Below are 5,629 nucleotides of genomic sequence, written 5' to 3' on the forward strand. Positions count from 1 at the left end.
CAACCTTAGTGCCATCTGCAAACTTACTAACCCACTCTTCAACCTCCTCATCCAAGTCATTTATAAGAACTACAAAGAGCAGAGGCCCAAGAACAGAGCCCTGCGGGACCCCAATCACCATTTTCCTCCAGACAGAATATTTTCCATCTACAAGCACATTCTGCCTTCTGTCAGCCAGCCAATTCTGAATCCAGATCGCCAAATCTCACTGTATCCCATACTTCCTGACGTTATCTACTCTACTCTTCATTTCTCTTCGTCTACTCTTCATTTAACCAAGTTTGATCACTGGCTCCAAGTCCTAAGCCTCCCATTCATCTGCTTCCCCTGCCCTTCCATTTCTTCGTTGTCATGTCTTTAGAGCCTTGGTAAATTTGTACAGTGCATCTTGGAGGCTGTCGTTGAGTTACACCATGCAGAAGGACTGGCTCATACTTACAAACAGTCTCTAACACACTCATTAAAAGGCAGAACGCATAGGAACAGCTGAAACAAAAATAAACCAGGCTTCGTCAGGATTAAAGCACCTATCACTGCCGCGAACAGAGAGAGCTCCTGAGCAGTTGAAGACTTTCCTGTATCTTGTTCAGAGTCCCAAGCTGTTTAGTTGCCTGAGAACCAATCACATCGTTGCTGGTACCTGACAGCCTTTGTCAGTGGTGAACTCGTGGCCAATAATCAATGAGCACCTTGTCACAAACAAAGGCTGCATCTGTGTATAACTCCGCTCATCTCCAATCACATTTCAATTATTGTGTCACTATCAGGTAAATTGCTGTCAAACCTTGCAGCTATCCTCCACTTTCGATCTGTTTGTAAAGTCGCTCTTTTCACATTTTAGTCCACAAGCACACTCAATTCTTTTTTAAAATATGTTTTTATATGTATTCGCCCTGAGAAAACTAAAATGCCATTTCAAAAACGCATGTACTTGCAAAATACATGATGCACATTTTTTATAACAAGTACAGTCTATTTATTAATTCTCCCTTCTTGCAATGTTATGCAACCTTCGCATTTCTTAAAGCTTTTACGTATTTCACCATTTGTATTTTAGGACAATATATCTGAATTCACATTCGGTTTTCTGGTGATGTGTATAATAAAATGGTTACAACAAACGACACCATCAAAATATGTTGCATTGTTAATTTGAAACATTTAAAGAAGGCCAGTGGATTACAATCTGTGTAATTTTGTATTTCATTGTTCTTTGTTTGGTGGTCTTCAAAGTACTGAAGATCTAACAGCAACCCCAAAATCCCCTTTCCTATGGAAGAGTACTTTTCCAATGTTCGGTATTGATTCTAATAGAACTATCCTCCAGGTTCTCAATTCCTAATTTATCATCCTGGAACAAGAAAGCACTTAGACCCAATTCAGAAGCATCAGCGGCCATTTTGAAAAGACTGGAAAACGCAAGTATGGTAAAATAGGTTCATCAATTCAAATTGCTTTCATCCTTTCTACATTAACCTCGCACTCTACTAACTAAACCACCTTTTTCTTATTTCATTCAAAAACATGTTAAAGGCGCAGCTGTCCGGACAAAAGTATGGACAAATTTCCTGTAAAGTCAAACAATCCAAAAATCTATTAATTTCTCATTTAGTTTTAGGAAAGAAATTCTAATAGTATCACTTTTGCTGTCTCCATCAACATCTGTGCGCTTGTGTGTGTATGTCTGTGTGACTGTATGTGCACGTGTGTCTCTTTAAGTCGATATGTGTGCTTCTGTCTGTATGTGTCTTTGCACATCTCTCTGCATATGTGATTGTGTCTGAGTCTCTGTACGTATTTCCGTCTGTCACACACACAAAGACACAGGCACAAAACACACACACGCGCACATGCACACACACACACACACACACACACACACATATACACGCACACACACACACACACGATATCTGGAGGTTCCAGAGGCGGAAGGTCAGGCGTTTTTCCTCAAGGCGTTGGGTGGTGAGTGAGTGGTTATAGAGAAACTCCCGGTCCTGCATGTCCTCGGCAGATTCGGAAGGGGAATTCAATTCTCCTTCCGACAGTTGTTATTTTGTATGTTGCTCCTGACCCATCACAACACAGATCTGTGTGAATGCGCAAACCACCTCTCTCTGTACATTTCACTCAAAATAATGTCAATAACAGGACGGATTAAAACAAAATGCAAACTGTGTTGAATGCTGGATTAGGGAATCATGTTACTGTAGAGCCTTTACAGCACTGACATCAGACTTTCGGCCCATCATTCACAAACCAGTCTGCACTCCCTCTTGAAACCTCTCCAATTACCCAGATCCCTGTCTTATTGAAGACTGTCTGTGTGGAGTTTGCACATTCTCCCCGTGTCTGCGTGAGTTTCCTCCGGGTGCTCCAGTTTCCTCGCACAGTCCAAAGATGCGCAGGTTAGGGTGGATTTGCAATGCTCAATAGTCAATAGTGTCCAGGTGAGTGTTGGTTACATGGTTAGCCATGAGAAATGTGGGGTTACAGGAATAGCGTAGAGGGTGAGACTTGGTGGGATGCATGATGAGCCAAACAGCCTGTTTCTACACTGTAAGAATTTTATGATCCTATACTCCATCGCATCCATATCTGTGTATGAAGAAGACAATCACCTGATCAAATACCCCTTCAATGGGTCAACGTTTGTTTTATATCTGACTAAGAACTGCAGATGTTGCAGATCTGAGAGACAGCACAAAAATTGCTGGGAAACTCAGCAGGTCCGGCAGCATTTGTGAGGACTGAACCTTTTGGATCCAGTGATTGTTCTTAAGGGCTGAAGGCTTCTGATTCTGGTGTTTTCAGACCTGTTGACGTTTGACAAGCAATTTCTTGTTTTGCTTTCAGCCCCAGTTCAGTTGGTGACTATCACGGCCTTGTTATGTGTGTTTCGGAAAAGGGAGAGTTTAGCTGCGAGCGCGGTGGTGGTGTAGTGGTGAGCATAACTGCCTTCCAAGCAGTTGACCTGGGTTCGATTCCCAGCCATCGCAGTGTTGTGGCTTTTCCTGTGGTTTCACAAGGAAAAGTCTTGAACACCAACGTTGCATTCTGTGGCGAAACGGATTTGTCAGGTTGTTTTAGGGTTTTCATGGCGATGGTTCCTGTAAATTGCCATGACAATCCGGGCAGCGTTGCTCGAAAGCTTTCTTCTCTGCTTCCCATTGCTGATTTGAATATTGTTCGCAACATAAGGTTCGTTTTGTTTTGTACGAAAAGTGAGAGATTGCTGTCGTCAGAAACCTTAAATAATTACAGAAGCCCCTGGAAATTCGGACCGGATTCAACAGCTTCTATCGTGGACAGGAAGGAGGTTTAAATACATCAAATTTCTTCAAGGTTAAAATACATTCGCACCTCAAAACCATTGGGAAGCTTAAGAATTACAAACATCACATTATACCTTTTTCTCATCTGTTCAAGTTTCACAATATCATTCCGGTAGCAGGAAGGCCAGATTTGTGTAGTCTATGCAATGTTATGATATTCGAACATTGGCTGGTTCGTAGTTAAATGATATTTCATTTTGTTAAGTTTTCTAATAGAGTTGGGTTAGTCCACATTTTGTTTTTTGTTTGTGTTACAACGATAGTGCGAAGTAAATTGTGTTTCGGTTCAAGCCTGGAAGTTTCACCAATTGAATTGCATTGCCGTACATTTGCCTTCAGGGGAAAAGAAAAAAGGATCTAGACCATCTTCTTAACTCATAGGAGTTTGATCTGGTTCAAAACCTCCTCAATTTCGGTCAATAAATGTTCCTACAGTCCGCAACAATGATTTTCCCAGATTAGAGGAGGATGCACAGACATCGTTATTAATTGTTATTACCTCGGACACGAGACGTTTGGGAATGATATTCCTCAGACCATCGACTGTCTGCTCAGCCAAGCTTAAAGGCCTGGAATCCGGCAAAATTGGGAACAATGCAATTCCCAGGAGACTGAGAGGTTACTAACAGAGCGGGAGGTGGAGAGTCGGGAGCAGAACTACAGGGACAGTCCTCTCTGATCACTGACAATTCAACGTTAGTAAATCCAGTGCCAGGAATGACTGCCTTTGGTCAGAATGACAAAATGTTATTATGGAAAATAAAGAGCATGAAAGCAAGGGAAGGTTTAAAGCATGAAAGCAAGGGAAGGGTTAAAACATGAACCCCACTGGCGATCTATTGCAAGGGGAGTGTAGAATGCAGGATGAGATAAGAATAGTGGAATTCTCTTACACCAATTAGCAAAGAAAGGTTAACGCTGAAAGGTTTCGATGGTGAGATTATATTACAGTTAGTAAAGTTAGTCTTCCTGTTAAGTATCATTATGACACGATTGGGAACATAAATATTTGGGACATGACATTAAATATCTAATTAATAGTTAATAGAGTCAGCCTGATTGAGATTATTGACAATAAATGATTAATTATGACATCGGGAAAATGTGAAGTACTGTCTGGAATGAAAGCCCATTGTTGCGAAAGGTGAGATTAAATATCTAACCGTCACATGAGAATAACGTTAAGTAGAAAGAACAATTAAAGAGATGTTGGAACTAACATCACTGGTTTATTGTGTTGCGAGTGTGAGGTACTTTGATTAAAATATTTAGACATGCTGATAAGCAAACAAAGTATGGGAAAAATTTATAAAAAACCATGGACAATGAAGTTCGAGAGCATTCGAGAATCTGCTTTCTCGGTGTCACGGTTTTTCGTTTGCAAATAATAGACCGACTTCTTGAAGAACACTCTACATCTCCTGGTGATTCTCTATACTTTTTCCACGACAAAATTCAGCAGTTCTGGCAGCATCGTGACAATAGAGAATCGTGGACAATATTTAACAACTTCATCAGAACTCAATAATCTCCCACAGGTACTGCCAAATCAGATAGTTTTGTCAGCAGTTTCTGATTTTGTTTCAGATTCCCAGAGTCCACAGTTCATTACATTAACCTTTAAACCATTGCAGAAAGTTCTTTGTGGTTCTTCACACGGAAATTTTCCGTTTGAGGAACATTTACCTGCCCACATTTGAAACAAGAAACCCTGCAGCAGAGAAAACAGATGCTTTAACAACAACGATCGCTGTCGCCTTTGGAGGTCTTGAACCACCAGCCTTTCATTTAACAGTCTAATACGCTGAAACTTCCAACCTAAAACCTTGCCCGAACATCTAAAGCAGGCTGTGACAGACTTCAGTCGGTCCTTCTCAGGCCGAGAAGTGCCCTCTTATCAGTTTTATCAGTTCCCATGCCTCCATAACATTCATTATGGAGGCATGGGAACAGTCTTATCCCATCCACGACAGACACACCCATGTCACTGAGCACCAGCTCTCCTCCAACTGGGACCAACTCCCTTCAAGCCTTCTTGTCCCTTGTGTGATCGTGAGTTTTTTCATTGTCCTGGAGTCGAGATGAGGTTCGTATTTGTCATGGAGGGGAACGAGAATTATTTCAATGTCTCAGATCAGTTCATGTCCCGAGAACATCAAAGTTAATGGTCTGTCCTCTTAAAGATGGGGAAGCTCTCTTGACTGTCTCTGCTCATTCGGGCAGTTCACCCTTCTTCATTCTTCTTGGATTTCACTTCTCACAAAGTTTCTGAAGATTCATAATGTTGGAGACTG

At 41.4% G+C, this 5,629-nt stretch overlaps 1 non-coding gene across 1 annotated transcript; it reads left to right on the top strand.

The window, feature by feature from the left end:
• Positions 1–2,927: 2,927 nt before the first annotated feature.
• Positions 2,928–2,999, top strand: trnag-ucc (transfer RNA glycine (anticodon UCC)). The gene has a single exon. It is a non-coding gene; the product is annotated as a tRNA-Gly (tRNA).
• The last annotated feature ends 2,630 nt before the right edge of the window (positions 3,000–5,629 follow it).

This window comes from Chiloscyllium plagiosum, unplaced genomic scaffold (assembly GCF_037043375.1).
Source record: "Chiloscyllium plagiosum isolate Xiang-an unplaced genomic scaffold, Cpla_swu_hap1 HiC_scaffold_39, whole genome shotgun sequence".
Lineage (NCBI taxonomy): Eukaryota > Metazoa > Chordata > Chondrichthyes > Orectolobiformes > Hemiscylliidae > Chiloscyllium > Chiloscyllium plagiosum.